Here is a 17,046-nt window from a genome sequence, read left to right on the forward strand (position 1 = left end):
CACACAAAAGTTTATATACAAATGTTCATGGTAGCATCATCTATAATGGAACTAATGGAAACAATTCAAGTGTCTATCAACTGAAAAATGGATAAATACAATATGATATACCCATATAGTGTAATACTGTTTTATATTAAAACAAAGTAAAACATCAATCATACTTCAACATGTATGAACCTTGAAAACATTATGCTAAGTAAAAGAACCCACAATTGTATGATTTAATTTATATGATGTATCCAGAAGAAACAAATCCATATAGACAGAAACTACATTAATTGTTGCCAGGGTATGGGGAAGGGGAAAAGGGGAAGTGACAGCTGATATGTGTAGGGTTTCTTATTAAGTTAATAAATAAAAATGTTCTAAAATTAAATGATGTTGATGGTTACACAACTATGGGGCCTTCAGCACTAGAATAACAAAAATGAAAGATCACTCTATGATATCATTACACCCTACAAAATTAATCAGAAAAAAATAGTTAAATGATACCATCACAGAAACACATCATCCCTTTTGTTTGTGTTATTAAAGCATCACTTCTAATCAAATTGGAGATCAGCCTCTAAAGTGATCACAAGGTGATGAATTTTACGAGTGTCTTTGAATTGGGCCTCTTATCTTCTCCTTCATGATAAATGAGGTGCCAAAAAAAAAAAAAAAACCTAAAAACAAACAAAATATACAAAAAAAAAAAATAAAAAACCAATGAGCACAACGTAAAAGCAGGGATTTTCACCCTTTGTTCCATAAAACTGGTTAATAAAGAAATTTGAAATAGCCATAGCAATCCTTAAGAGATAACAATGTACAAGAAAATAGCAACTATTGTCAAATAATCAGGAAGTAAGAATCAATGACACAAGATATCTTAAAAGCCCTGCAATGACTGCCCAGAGACAAGAGCTAACAGAAGTTTTTCATAATGCTTTTCATTTCTTCCAGTCAGTTTTAAATTACTTAAGCACTATTGACCACCTATTTTTATTTCATGTCTTATTTTCAGATTTTCATTAATACTACCTGCTAGTATCTAAGAAAAATCACAGCAACAGACAATACTAAAAAATATAGTAGAAACTACAGTGTGATGTAAATATGCCACAGGCCTAGAGAGTCTAACTCTTACTTATGAGTTATTTCTGTAACCTGTTTATTTATAAGGAGTTTAAAGTGTTGCTTATATTGTATTAACCTCTAAATACCCTTACAAAATGCTAAGTAGTGAACAGTATAGGAATAGAAATACCTAAAAGTGTCTTGTTCAGTTATTACATCCCATGTTGCAGAGCTCTACTTCTGAATTTTAAATAATAATAATTTCAACAATAGTTGCATGAAAACCAAGATATTGACTGGTATAAATATTAAATATTGTTTTTATTTCAAAATCATAAACTTAAGACACAAAATATTAATTATTTTTGTGCAGACATACTTCTGAGCTTTTCATTTCTGCTTTCACATAATCATTAATATGAACCCTTCCTGAGATCTTGGGGTGTGGCAGAGCCTGGAGAGCGATGTGGCTGTGGGCATGGACCTGAGCAATTCAGGGCCTGCTGCCTCTGGCAGGCCTAGTAGCTCTGGTCGCACTGCACGGCTGGGCTGCTATGGGCTAGGAATTTACTACACCATGCATAGGGGCCACAGGACCGGTGTCTTCCCCACCTGAGCAAAAAAATACAGATGTCCAGGAGTCAAGTGAAAGTCAGCAAGCATCTCAGAGAGCCCTTAGATGACCATGAAGAAGAGGTCTCAGAGCCGAGTACAATGTATGTGCGAAAGAACCTAGAGTTAGACCCTGCCCTTGGCAAGGATACATTTTCTTATATGGGAGACTCTGTCGTTGTCTACATTGATGGATGCTGCTCCAGTAATGGGCAGAGAAGGGCACGAGCAGCAATTGGCGGCTACTGGGGTCCAGGCCACCCTTTAAACATAGGCTTTAGACTCCCTGGATGACAGAAAAATAAAAGAGCAGAAATCCATTCAGCCTACAAAGCCATGGAACAAGCAAGGCTCAGAACATCAGTAAATTGGTTCTATATATGGACAGTATGTTCACTATAAATGGGATTACTAACTAGGTCCAAGGCTGGAAGAAGAACAGGTGGAAGAGGAGTAAAAGGAAGGAGGTGATCAACAAAGAGGACTTTGTGCAGCTGGAGGAGCTCACCCACGGCAGGGATATTCACTAGATGCATGTTCCTGGTCATTCGGGATTTGTGGGCAATGAAGAGGTCGATAGGTTGGCCAGAGAAGGGGCTCGGTAGTCTCAAGACTGAGTGGAGTCACTTGGGTGCTCTGGAGAAGACAAGCTATGGCTTTTGTTGCTGTCTTTTCCTTTGTAGGCATCAAGACCTTGCAGCAGGAGTGGCTGCAGGAGACAGAGCTGAGCCAGGAGGCACTGTGACCTATGACATCTTGGTAAAAAGCACTCCAGGAAGTGTCAGGAAGTGGATGTCTTTGATTTCTGGTGATTCTGAGATCCACTGCTTACTGGGCTTAGTATATTTTCATATGTTTTATTGCAGTTTGGCCCAAAGTGCTTGGGCGTTGTTTTTATAAGAAATCAATAAAACATTGGTTAAAAGATGCAGACAGGAACTCAAGAAGAATTGTGGAAGAGTTCGTTGACCTTCTGATTTTCAAGGTGGAGTCATCTGCCCTTGTAGCCACTCTGGGCATGTGGCTCACAGTAAGAACTTCAGGTGCCTGATGCTGTGTATACAGGAGACCATGGCTATGGAAGAATGGCCTCAACTCTTTCAAATGTGTGTGTGTGTGTGTGTGTGTGCGTGTGTGTGCAGGGCTAGGGATAGAACCCAGGACCTCACACATGCTCCACAATTGCAATTTTGTGCATGTGTATGTGTGGTGGGCACTTGGGATGGAACCTAGGGGTGCATTACCACTGAGATATTCCCCCAGACCTTTTTATTTTTTTCATTTTGAGAGGTCTTGGTGAGTGGCTCAAATTGACCTTAAACTTGTGATGTTCTTTTCTCAGCCTGCTAAGTGCTGGGATTATAGGTGTGTATCAACACTCTTGGCTCAGTTACAGCTTTTTTTTGGTACCAGGGATTGAATCTAGGGCACTTAATCACTGAGGCACATCCCCAGCCTATTTTTATATTTCATTTAGGGACAGGGTCTCACTGAGTTTCTAAGTGCCTTGCTAATCTGCTGAGGCTGGCTTTGAACTAGGGATTCTCCTGCCTCATCCTCCCCAATTGCTAGGGTTACAGGTGTGCATCGCTATGTCCAGCTCAGTTATAGATTTTAAAGACAAATATGCATATATCTTCGAAAAGTTTCTTTGGCTTTTTTCCTTAAAATACTGTGTGGGTGCAGGTTAACTCTTCTGTACCTATTGATTTTCTGTGTGAATGATCTGTACATGAACAAAAGCAGGGTGTTGAAGTCCCCAGCTGTTACTGGCCTGAAGTCCAGCACTCTAGAACAAATGGACCTAACAGACATCTATAGAACGTTCCATCCAACAACTGCCGGATACACATTTGTCTCAATAGTGTGAGGAACATTTTCCAGGATGATCAGATGATAGGCCACAAAAAAGTCTCAATAAATTTTAAAAAATTGAAATAAAAAAATACTGTGTGGATTTAAAACAAATGTTTGGCATGATCATTTATTTTTAAATTTTATTTTCCATAAATTAAAATACAGAAAATCACACACACACACACACACACACACACACACACTCACTCACACACACACAAATATGAACCCTTACTCAATAACTCTCTTGGGTAAAAGATTTTAACAGGTAACAGATAGGAAAAGGACACAAATGTCCAAGATTTAGCCATGAGATAAATGTCTAGCATATATCCATGCCCATTAATTTGCTCAACTTGCTTAGTATTTGTCCTTAAGATTTCTAAAGCTCAAACTATATTTTAACCTCTGAGATATTATGTTGAAGTGGTATTTCACTATTTAGCAGCTCAAAATATGAATAATTTGCAATAATCAAGAAATAATTAAAATATATGTTTCCACTTTTCTGCAATTTTTTGAATTTTTCTGAGCCTGTACTGATGTATCTATAAACAGTCCCCAATTCTATCATTTTCCTTAATTTTATTAAAATTCTACAATGGAAAGAGGTAAGAATAGTTCCTAACAAAATATCCAAAAGTATTTGTGTGTGTGTGTGTGTGTGTGTGTGTGTGTGTGTGTGTGTATGGCTGGGGTTTGAACCCAGGGCCTTGTGCATGTAAGGCAAGAACTCTATCAACTGAGCTATATCCCCAACCCCTTCAAAAGTATTTCTACCAATTTTAAATAGTGCAAGAAATGAATAGTCAAACATTTGTCTTACATTAAAACTGTAATAGAGAAATGAGAGAATTTTTAGGCAAAAGCTGTTATTAAGTTGCACAGAGATAGGTAATGTGTCCTTTTACTTTGAGTAATAAAAGTAAAAGAATAATGGCTGAGGTTGTGGCTCACTGGCAGAGCACTAACCTAGCATGTGTGATTCCCTGGGTTCATTCCTCAGCACCACATATAAATAAATAAAGTAAAGCTAGAAAAAAGTAAAAGAATAAGATTGTACATAGGCTAGAACTAAATGACCCTGACTTCCTTTCCTGAGGCCCTCAGAAATCCAAGTTAGTGAGCATCAGAGACAGTGAGAAAGTAAGTACATATCCAAATGACAGAGTGCACAGGATTCCAAAGTGGAACCTTTCTGTGAAAGTAGTATACATTTCACTTTTTTATTCAAAAACATGTTAATAGACAACCTTCAGATCCTTTAACACTACAGCATTCAGTCTTTTGGTATAGTGCAACTGTCTACTGCCTTTACCTTAAGTTGCAAAAAGTTTGACTAAGTCACCACTCACCCACTGAAATGACAGAATTCAGGTTTAAGCTGTCAATATGCTTCTACCTACTGCAACCACCACCTAAAATGAACTCCTTCCCCCTTTTGTGTGAATTGTACTTGGGGTCCTATAAATATTGGTTCTAGAAACTATATCTCTAATAAGAAATCCAGCTCTAAATCAAAGAAATTTCAAACAATGATTATAAGATATTGCTAGTTACATTATTGTAAAGTTTGAATAGCCATTAATAATTTTTTTAATGCTTTGGTATAAATTATTGACACATAATAATGAGCTTCATTTTGACATATTCACAAATGCACACAACAGTTTTCTCCATTTCAATCATTAGTACTTCCTCCCTTCCTGCCTTCCCCTGATTCCCTTCCTCTACTGGTCTTTAATAAGTCAATTTTTTCTTGTTTTAATAAAAGATATCTTCCTTAAAATATTGTTTTATAAATTTTATGGCATTAAAATATCCAGAGCACAGTTACTAACACCCTAAAACACAAATCAAATTAGAAGAGAGTAGAAAAAAACAAAATTCATTTCCAAAATTTGTGCTGTTAGCAAACTGTTTTTTAAGGTATGACTACACTAAACAGTGATCATCAAGGGCCAATAAAATATGTGACACTACTGGAACAGGATTAGCACCTTAGAGCTGTTACAAACAAAAAAAAATGTGTACACAATTAGTGAAAAATTTCTTGAGTTCAAAGAGGCTGTGACCTTCCCCATCATTTCATGACACTACTTCACATCATCTTACAAGGAAATAAATTTTTGCCTATAAGTACTACCCAGTGATGTAGTACTACCCCTTGAAGAGACTATCAAAATCTAGAGCTAGAAAAGTGGCCTCAAATTATATAAGAGAATAGATAACCTAAGTTCACCTACCTATCCACTGTACCTAACTATCAAGGACATAGATGCAGTCACTCATTTCTTTTCCTGTTTCACATTCTCAATAAATCAACTGTGACTTCAAAGAGTAGATTGAGGTCACATTCTCATGAGGCTTCACAAAGGTGACTCCAGGGTCCCTCAGGCACACTTTTTACTTCACCCATCCTTAAGTTAAAAGAAGCATGGTCCTTCATGGCCCACAACTTCTTAGGATGGGTCTTCAGTTAATCCATTCCTGATTGGTGAGTGATTTTCCTTCTACTCATAGTACACACCTGGAACCATCCTTCCAATCAAGTCCAGGTTCTCATCTTTAAGTGACAGAAGGACATTTTCTTTGATTCCTTTCTAATCACACAAATCACTCCTTCCTCCCAGTTATATCCCTCCCCACACTCAGTTGCATCCATTACACTTTCTGTCCATGATCTTGCAATTCTCAATCATCTTACTCCCCTTTTCAGACATATTCTCTAATTCACTAATTTTAATACCTCCAGTCTAACTCTTCCACCAGGCTTTTCAGACCTCCAACTTTAATTTCATTAATCCTCAAAAACATCATTCCACTAACTTTCCCATGAATCCCCAATCACTCTATCCATAAATAAGTCTAGCCTCTGACTTTAACACAAATGATATTTTCCCCTCGCCAAGAACATGCTTATCTCTCCTGCTAATTGAAACATGCCTTCAGGAGTCACATCATGTCACATTTTTATAAAAGATTTCCCTTTCTTCCCATTGCATCCTAGATAAGTATTCTGTCAGAACTCCATCTCATACCTATTACTCTCTGTATGCTTAGGTGAAGAACTTATGGGTCAAAGACTAAATACTCACATTTTAAATCTTTCTCAGTAACTAAATGTAAAATTTGAGTGGTTATAGGTTTATCATAGAGGAATACATATTTTAGTCATTAAGTGCAGGTAGGTTTATCACATAAGATTTCATATTGTCCATCTTCTCAAAAGCTCACAATCATTTCTATGTTAATTTCCATCTAAAGTATTTCTCTAGACAAAGAGTGTTATTGTAACAATAAGAATAGCTGGCACTACTGAGACATACAGAAAGGAAAGAAAGAGTTGACTTGCAGAAGTAGATTTAAATGACAACTTACATTTGGAATTTAGGTATAGGGTCTATCTCCAGAGTAGAGGATACATTTGTTTCCTGACCAGGATAATAAACATACTCTCTCTCTGAAGGGTAAAAATTAGACTGCTTTGCTAGTAGCCCCTTAAGAGTAGGGAGTTTTCTAAACTCCAAATTTCTCAGTTGTGACACAAATCCACTGTGTACAAATATCTACAGAGTCACTCAGCACTGCCCGAATCATGGATCTCATAACAGGGGAACTGATGACAACTTGAAGCTCATACTGTTATGCCCTGAGTCCTAAGTATTTTTTTCTCTGATCCAGGAGATTCCTGTCTTTCACCAGCATCTATGTTAACTGTGGCAACCTCTCTAAACTGTGACGCTTGGTAGTTCCTGACAACTTCTGGATGTTCAGTAAAAGTTAGTCTTTTTAATTAGGAGATTCTAGTTTACAAAATAAAACAGAAGCTCCCACATCAATTCTATACATCTATCACACAATGACATTAACATCAAAAATAATAACTCAAAAGTTCAAGGACTTCATGATCTAATGAAGCCAAGCCAAGCTAACACAAGAGAAATCAGAGCATTGGTTGCCTTTTAGAGAGGATGTGGGTAAGAAATTAATGGAAATGCAGAGTTTCCTGGGATGTGGGAATTTTTTTTTTTAATGTTCACTAGTGTCCTGGTTACAATGATGCCCACAATTGTCAAAATGCATCAAGCTGTAAAGTTCATAACTATCTATTTCAATATATGTAAATCATATCTTCATAAGGAAGCATTAAAATTCTAAACATCTAAACACTGAACATGCTGCATCTCCTTTTAGTTTCACATCAAAATGATTCACAGAAACAAATTATGGATCACTTTCACATAATGCTGTGGAATATATTCTGGAGTAAGATCCCTTGGACATATACCCAAATCCTTCAATTACTGGCTGGAGGTTCTCAAGAAACTTCCTTAACCTTTTCACATTTGGGCTTCATAAGCTTTAACAGAAATATAATAGAAATTCCTACCTGTGGTTTTGAGGGCTAAATCAGGTAAGTCAGTAGAGTGCCTAGCACACAGAAAACATTCCCTAAAAATTAATTATGATTCTTACTTACTTAGAGCATAGGTATAATTATATAGGCGTCAAAACAATTAGAACACTTTTGTTAATGCAAAAGAGCAATATTCTTTTAAAAATCTAGAAAGTTAAATGTGCACTCATGGACCAGTTATCTATCTGGCACATGTACTCTGCCTCATCATATAATGCCTCCACCATGTTACAATGTAGCAAGAAGCCCCTCCCCAGATACCAAGCAAGTGCCAGCACCACGTTCTTGGACTTACCAGCCTTCAGAACAAAGAACTAAATCAACCTTTAGTCATTAGTAATTACCTGGTCTCAGGTATTGTTATAGCAACAGAAAACAGACTATGATACCTTACATAAAATCTGTTACTGCATCTGTAATATATTTCTCATATTTAATATCATTCCACAAAAATATTTCCTATATCATTATACATGTATACATATATAAAAGCTTCACATGGAATCTCATAAAATTGTATAATTTATATGCTTTTTTGTATCAGATAAATAAAGAAATATTTTAAAGTATTATCTCTATTTCATATCTGTTATTATATGTCTGAGATGTAAGAAATTTTATTTCCTTAACTGCCATTAGTGGGATAATATTTTTAGTGTAACAGAAAAAAATATTAAGTTAATAAAAAATAAAAATTCCCAGAAAACAAATAATTTAAGAGCATGGAGAATATTCAAGCATACTGGGTTCACGATTTTAATCTGCCTCAAAAAAAAAGTTGAAGAAGAATAATAATGACTACTGAGGGTTTAATTTCTTTGCTTAACAATTACAACACCTGTTGCACAATAGTAATATAACTTAAGAAAATGAGTTTTCAGATTTTAAGTGACTGTTTCAAAAAATATTATAATTAAGGGGTATTGTTTCTATTTTAGTATTTAAGCCCTCTTTTTTTTACCTTTCTTATGTATTAGAGTACAAAAACAGTACAGCATTTGCTGCACACAGGAAGTGGAAAGAATAGAGACAAAAATCCCTCTCAAGCTATGCTAAGAGTGTATTACCAAAAGGGTTACACATGCTTCAGTGAGCCACTCTGTGCAGAGGGATGTTGGGGGGGGGATTTTAATTACAACTACATTCATTGATACCTAAAAAAGCGATGCATACACTCACATATGTAAATTCAATGAAGTTCACACTTCCTTTTCTTCTTGCCAGTTCTAAATAGTTAATCTGAAAACTTAGCTTGTAATGCACTGCTTGACTCCTCAAACAGAGGAAACTATTTTGTACAAAACCACCAGCTATTGAGAAAGGAATTGTAAAGAATCACTAAAAATAGTTGTGAGTTATCTTTATTGTAAAGCATTTTCTCCATTCCTAAGAATTTTAAGATTTGAAGTTAAGATAAATGAATTCTTTATCCAGGGCAACTCTCCTAAAACTGAGGACTTGATGTTTAACCTAGAAATGTGTCTAAGTTTCTGACTTGCCATTAAGTTTCCTCAGTTCTTCAGTATAAAGTCAGGACAGGATTTATTATGTTTCAAGGAGGGGGGATGCATTACTGACAAATGGCTAGCTTAAGGCTTTGCAAAAAACAAATCATGATATAGTTCTCTTTCCAAAGCCATGGCTTCTGCCAAACTTTTCTGTCCTTGACAGAAACTCCAGGCATCTGAGCCTACGGTGGCCCAGCACCACCACCTTCTAAAGTGGCTTCAAAAGGAGGAAGAGAAACACATGGTGTAGTGTTTGGAAGAGCAGGGCAAGCTTAAGTTTGCAGATGAGTGTTTTTAAAACTTGGAAAGAATGAAATGATGGGGGGGGTGACTAAAGGCTAAATGGAGGAATATACTAAGTTGACTGATGGGACAATGCCATATAATTAATATACTATTTCTCACTAAATGAATATAGAATTAATTATAATTTCCATAAAGAGAGTGATATTATAATTGAGAGAGAGAGAGAGAGAGAGAGAGAGAGAGAGAGAGAGAGAGAGAGAGAGAGAGAAATGAAAATATGTCCTCTAGGTGCTGTCCCCTCAAGAACAAAACGAACCACAAGGAGGATCCCAGTGACCATCTTAAGAGCCAGGATTGCAAAATAGAAAAGAACTATGCATTCAGCTTTTGCTGAAAAGAAAAGCAGAGGAGAACCGCAGAGGAGGCTCAGCCGCCACGGGACATTTGGCTGGGCTCTGCCACCTAAGAGTCAGCCTTCCGCCCTGGCTGTGGGCCTGCTGCTCCGAGCCTGCAGCTGCGGCGAGAGCGAGAAGCCTAGAGCCTCCAGCACAGACGCGAGCAGCGGCCCCGCGGCAGCGGCGAAGACAAGCATGGCCTCCTCAGCAGCGGGCGAGCAGTGCATGAAGGCAAGCAGGAGGACTCTGGGCAGCAGCCGGCCAGGCCGCCTCCATAAACCGGTGCCCCATTCACGGAGGCCTCCTCTGACTCTGAAATGAGTCGAAGTTTGTGACACACGCTTCCGCCTTGGCGCTGTTGCGTGCCCCGGAGGTGGTGTGACTCTGTGAGGAACAGGAAAAGATGTAAGAAAAACAATAGATGGTTTAAAAAAAGTGATGGAAAATTTTTGAATCCAGAGTTAAATTCACAGAAGATTTGCAGAAAATGAGCGATGCTGCAGGTGATATTGTTGAAATTAAAAGTGACTTTGAGTTTAAAGCCAAACAACGAATTGCTCAAAAACCTCATTCCAAACAAAAACTTCAAACATTTTTTAAGCAACTTTTGCAAATGAAGTAAAATCTGAGGATTTGCTTGCTGATAAGAAACTGTGGGCTCGACTTGAAGAACTAGAGAGGCAAGAGGAATTGCTGGGTGAACTTGATAGTAAGCCGGATACTGTGACTGCAAATGGAGAAGACACAGCCTCTTCTGAAGTGGAGAAGGAAGATCAAAACTCAAATGTGAATGAAGAAACAAACTACTTACCCCTAGTAGTTATCATTAGGATGTTACACATTCAGAACAATTCAATGGACAAGTGACTAGTCAGTTGAACTCTTCAGTAATGGTTCAAGTATATTTTCCTTATACTGTTGAACCTAAGAGGGTTTGGATAAATACTAGAAAAAAAATACCACTTTAAATTCAGTGAAAAGAAAGAAGAAGTCAAACTTAAAGGAAAGAACAACTCTGGAAGAGTGGTCATTATGGTCAAGAGCTGCCTACAATCAGGACTCCTGCTGACATTTACAGAGTCTTTGTTGATGTTGTGAATGGAGAATATGGTCCTTGTAAATCTATTCTGAAGTCTCAAAGCAGAGAAAATAATGTTTGTAGTGATATCAGTGAAAGTAGTGATGCTGAATTTGATGATAGGAGGGAGTTTTGAGGAGTATTAGCTGTGAAGAAGTCAATTGCAGTGACACCAGTGAAAGCATTTTAGAAGAAGAATCACAACAAGAAAATCATCAAAATAAACTGCTGAGAGCCATATCCTAGTCTGAATGATGCATGGCATTTTTTGCCAGAATGGAGTGGTTGAGAGGTGATGCCAGCAAGCCACTGAGATGATGATGGTTATGTTAAGCTGTGTATTCAAATGTATATTAGACCCCTGCTGTCAGCCTCAGGCACTGGGGCTGATTTGGAGTTCTCCCGGGGATTCCTGGGGAGTTCTCCTTGGTAGGGGAAGTGCTGGAGGAGGGATTTCCAGTTGGTGGGTGGTGTGTCCCTGGGGAAGGCCGCATGCATGGTGTTCTGGAGAGTTTGGAAATAAAGTTTATTCCTGCTTGAGTGGCTGGTGATTTGTGCCCAGCCAGACTGCGGCAATAAACTTTTGCCATTATCAAGAGCATCTGAGGCTTTTTCTGGAACTGTAATAGAAAAAGAATTTTTATCCTCTTTAACACCACACCCAGTCATTGATCATCCTGTACTACTCACCATTCTGGAACAAAAAGAATTTCTGTCAGAAATATCAGAAGAAACTGCCAAAAGGGTTTCAAAGTTCAAAGCTGCCATATTTCAACAGAAAAACTAGTTAATGTGAGTTTACATCCTAAAATCTAGTTGTGAATTTTTAGAATGTATAAGCAAAATATGTTACATGTAGTTTGAAATAAGGTGTTTTGAATTAGTTTGGTAGCAAGCTCTCTTATTCTTATCAGTGATATTACAAAAATCAAAGTAAATGTTGGAATACAGTAATATTCAGCTTGTTTTGTGAATTCTCTTACTACTAAGTTGGCCTTACAATTTTGAATAATTTTTCAAAGAACACAGTTTGTACACATTGCTTTTGTGTTTTAAACTAAATACAAGCAGTTTTGCACCAGCTGTGATATTGTGTGTACCATATGGACCATTTAAAAGAATCTTTTAAGATATCAAATGCTTCAACAATTATATGACTTGCTTTTGCATTTTAAAGGCACTTTTTAAAAAATCTACTTTCCTCATAGGTTTCATAAGCTAGGTGGCATTTTAAAAGAAAGAAAGAAAAACAAATACACAAAAACTTCTTTCCTTTGAATGTCATACTGTAATCTTTCAGACAGAAAGCTACACATACCCCTTGGGAAAGTTTCTTTGACTGGAAGAATGATATTTTGTAAAGCATTTTTTTCAATTAAAAATTTTATGAAACTTTGTCTGTAAAATGTTGCAAACTTTATAATTTAGAACTGAATATGGAAATGTCTTTGATTCATATGTGTATATACCACACAACAGATTATTGAATTCTTACAATTCCATAGGAACTACTTCTTCCTCTTCTGTATAATTTTCACTGGGATTACCTTTGGGAGAAAAGAAAAGTTTGTCTCAATGTTTTAAAAAAAGGAATGAATTAATTTTTCAAATAAAATTTTTCTTAGGTTTTAATCTTTCCAACATTTTCATTCTTTAGGCCTTCTTTATGACTACTAAATAACCAGATAACGTAGTTACTTTGTTACTTTGTAGTAACATTTCTTAAAGAAAAATTTAGTCTAACATTGAAAATTATACTGCAAGTGTTAATAACTAGCTTGATGTATGCTAAAATGTAGCTTTTAAAAGGCATTCTGCATTTGTCATAAAATAAGCCATCAATGCGAGTTCACCTTCTATTCATGGCTAAATATTTAAGGGTTATTTATAGCTTTTTTAATGAATTCTTGCTTAACCAAGGTGAAATTATGTCCTAGAAAAGTATAAGCTCTTTGTAGCTAGAACAGCACAACTGTAAAAAGTTTTATGAATAAATATTTTAATGATAAAAGGGTTAGCTTGAATCCCCAGTAATTAATGGGTAAATTAGAAAAGAGAACTGATTTTGAAAGATCACCTAAAAATGTAGAAAATTTGTCCTATATTCAGTTCTGATCAGCTGTATGTTTTGTAGATAAAAACAGTTTTTGTTTCAGTTAACCCTGCTCCTAAACCATAGTGCAAACCACTCAACAAAGGAGCTCTCCCTTTCCTTCCCAATTGCTATTTAAGTGATCCCCACTCCCAAAGCCAAACATGTTAGAAGAAGAACCTTACACCTGTTTGGTCTTATAGCATCCAGTCTGAATTTTTTGTCTTCATTTGCCACATATTTAGTGTATTGAAATGCAGAAGCTGTAGTCCATTTGTGGTTCACCCTATTCTACAGAACCCAGAATGAGAAAGCAAGCTGAGTAAAAAGTGATTATTAATTCTATTTCCCTAGCTCCATATTTTTTTTACTTTAAAATTCCATGGCAGCAATAGTATAAAGTAAGTAGCATTAAAAAACAATGCATGTCTAAGTGACTAACAGTGGTATACCAGATGCCTTGAGTAACTTTGGTGCCTGAAACAGCTTAGTGAAAGACAAAAGCAGAGCTGAAGTGTACAAAAACAAACATGAAATAGAAAGTGCAAATTGGTACTACCAAGCACTGCAGGTTCCATTGCAGTTACATGGCAGAAAAAAAGACTGAGCTCAGAAAAAGAAAAACTCAGAGCCACGAGTTTGTGGTATGTTTTCAAGTACTTAGCAGAACTAGGTCAAGGACATCATTTTCATGCCTATCCTCCTTGCCACTGACTCATGCACAAAATCCTACCAACCCCCATGTTGGACCTCAAATCACTGGCAATCTAATACTAAACTACCAGATTGGTGATGTTGTAAGGCACAGCTGAGTTAACCCATCACTTCATATAAAAGTGCATTAGTATTCATAAGCTGCAAATTAAATTGCTCTAAAAATAAGCTATCATTTTTTAACACTTCCCAAAATGCCTGAGAAGGAAGGGGAGGGGGGTTTATTACAGAGAGATGGAAGTGGGTGGGGTAGGGGGCGTGCAATAAAAAAGTGTGTAGGGGTAAATTAGTGTTTTCATAAAATCATGTACAAAAGAAACAGAAAGGCCTACAAAGAAACATTGCTCTTAGGGAATTATTTCCCACTCTCAGGTACTATCAAAGGACTAACTTCAAGGTCCTTAGACAAGTGACCAAATCTAAACAATAATGCTTTTACAAAGGAAGTCCTTTCTGGGAAGACAGCTAAATCTTTTCACAGAAGAACATGAGAAAGCTTCAGAAACCAGGATCCTTAAGGTGTGAAGCAGGAGCCCCTCCCCTCCCAACTGCAGCCCTGGGCCTGCCCCACTTTGGGAAGTTTTGTGAAACAGTGTTGCATATGTGGGTTGGTTTTGCTGGAACCAAGCATCAGCAAGTGTCCCTAGAGTTCTGAAGGTTAGGGGGTCTCCTCCTAGCTGAAATAGCAATGCACATGGAGAGGTGAACAGCGCTTTTCCTCTGGGCAATTCTCAGGGTGGCAATACTATTACAGAGCTTCTAAAGGTTGAGAAGTTAGGCTAAAGAAGGGCATAAGGGTGGGGGTGGGAGGGTGGTTAGACAGAGGATAGAGCTGGAGCACAAGGACCAAAGTTCCAGGACAGAGACATAAATATGCTGCACCAAAGAGCACACCTGGCAGGCAAAGACAGGTCTCAAAATCTCCACTAACACCTCAGCACCTTAGCTTTGGGCAACCTCTTAAGCCTGAGCACATGAGCTTTGTCCCTCTTGGACCTTCTAAAAGTTCTGTTTCCCTCTTGCTGAAGAAGTGGTAGCCTTAAAGGGTACTCAGCCTCCACACCCACTGCCTCCCTCCCCGCCCACCCACACCTTGGTTTCCTCCTGGGCTCTCGCGTGGCAGCCTCCTCAGAGTGTGCCATCCCAGGTAAGATGCATTTGCAAAGTTCAGAGGTTCAGAGGCTGGGAGCGGGCAGCAAGTTTCTGCCCAGCCAAGTGGGTCCAGGGTACCAGCGCGGCCCCTGGCTGAGCTTGGGGTGTCAGGGTAGCAGAAGAGATCCATGATCTACTTCCAGAGCATCCAGCGCCTGTGCTGCCACTGCAGGACGGCAGGTCCCGCCTCCTCCTCCCCACACAGCTCCAGACACAAACATAGGGCCTAGGTCTTTCCCCATCCTGAACCCAGTAGGGGACTCTCCACAACCCTGGCTGCAGACAGGCGCTCTTCTGGGAAAGGGGCACCCAGTCTCCTTGCCCTAATGGTTCCCACCTCACAGCCGGCCTGCCTGGCCACCCTTGGTTGCTGCCCCACAACCTGTGCTCCCCCACAGGCTTCAGACAGAGAGGCAGGGAAGTGAACACCTGGGAGCCTACTCCCCAAGTCACCTGCATTTGCATTTCTTACAAAATGTACTGCAAGTTTCCCTGTGGGAGCCCTTTAGAATCCCAGCGCATGATCACCAGGAGATTTAAAGCAGGACTCTACTCAGCTTATCCCCTGTGGGACCCAGACGCAGGGTTTGACAATGCTTTCTAAAGAGGAGATTTAAATGATATACTATAGAGGGCCTGGGTTTATCTTCTCTGCCCGGGGTTCCCTTCAGGCATAAGCCCTGCTCAAGTATTCCCAGTGGTAGGATGTGTCAGAAGCAGAGAGAGGGGCTGAGTTATAATACTTGGGCACCAAGAGCTACACAGGGGAGGAAGGAGGGGACTGATGGAAGAGTGGGCCCGCGAGGGAGAGGGCCTCTCTTACATTGGTAAAGGTGATCCTGGTGGCGAATATTGTGCGAGCTAATCAGAAAATGTAGCACAATGTCCCCGAACCTGCAGCATAAATACAGGAGAGCTTGCCGCTTTAGCTCCTGCCAACCTTGGACACAACCTTAAATCATAGCCCTTCAATATTTGACCAAGCATAGGCGACCAAATACATTTAGGGAAAAAAAAAGTTTCCTCTGCCCTCCTTGTGATGGATTGTGTCACAGCTGATAATGGTCTTTGGTTCACAGACGTGGTTCCAGCTGCTACTCGTTTATTCTTGCAGTACCTCTATATGCAACAGTGTCCTGATTCCTTGTATGTATCCCTGCCTTCCTACAGTGCAGAACTGCAGATATAGCTCGATTAGCAACAGACAGGTTATTATGAGAAAAAAACATAACATGATGCATATTTTGTTTACAAGTTGGGTTCTTGTTTTTATTAAGACTCTTTCCACTAAGACACTGCAGCATATGCGTTCCTCTGCTGAAAATTTTCCAAAGAAACCACATTGAATTGGGTGAAAAGCAGTTCAGCAGCTTCTACACCCTGAGAAAAGAGATCCTTGTGGTTTAATAATAATAATTTGAAATCATTTCTCCTGAAGAGGCACACTGGTTTTACCATAGGAAAAATGATAATATTCTGGATCTTCTCCCAGTTTTGTTTTTCCCTCATATGGTATATTTCTTTGAGACTTCTAAGTGATTGTTTTTTTCTATGCCAGGGTGAATTATTTATCCCCAGTTGATCACCACTGGATTATTAACAAAATGTTGGGGTGGGGGGAATCCTTTTTCAGTATGAAGCCAAACAAAAAGGCAAAGAAATCCTAACTAAGACCAACACTAATCAGAGAGAGCAGTAATACACAAAAGGTCCCCAAAGGGAAAACCATAGCCTTTAACTTGAACATTATGAGGATGGGTGGATCTACAGAAAACAAAGCAGGATGCATCTTACTGAGAGAAGATTGCCATTGTGTAGCCTCTAGGAGAGGTGGCGTGGGGGAGTGAAGAAAAGGAAGAAAGGAAAAGGAAAAAAGAAAAAAAAAAATAACCACCACACACACTAAC

The 17,046-nt window shown here is 38.5% G+C and overlaps 2 pseudogenes; both read left to right on the forward strand.

Moving 5' to 3' along the window:
• Window positions 1–1,695: 1,695 nt before the first annotated feature.
• Window positions 1,696–2,577, forward strand: LOC114079321 (ribonuclease H1 pseudogene; annotated as a pseudogene).
• Window positions 2,578–10,082: 7,505 nt separating this feature from the next.
• LOC139704242 (unconventional prefoldin RPB5 interactor pseudogene) lies at window positions 10,083–11,968 on the forward strand (annotated as a pseudogene).
• Window positions 11,969–17,046: the final 5,078 nt, after the last annotated feature.

Source organism: Marmota flaviventris, unplaced genomic scaffold (assembly GCF_047511675.1).
Source record: "Marmota flaviventris isolate mMarFla1 unplaced genomic scaffold, mMarFla1.hap1 Scaffold_48, whole genome shotgun sequence".
NCBI classification, from domain to species: domain Eukaryota; kingdom Metazoa; phylum Chordata; class Mammalia; order Rodentia; family Sciuridae; genus Marmota; species Marmota flaviventris.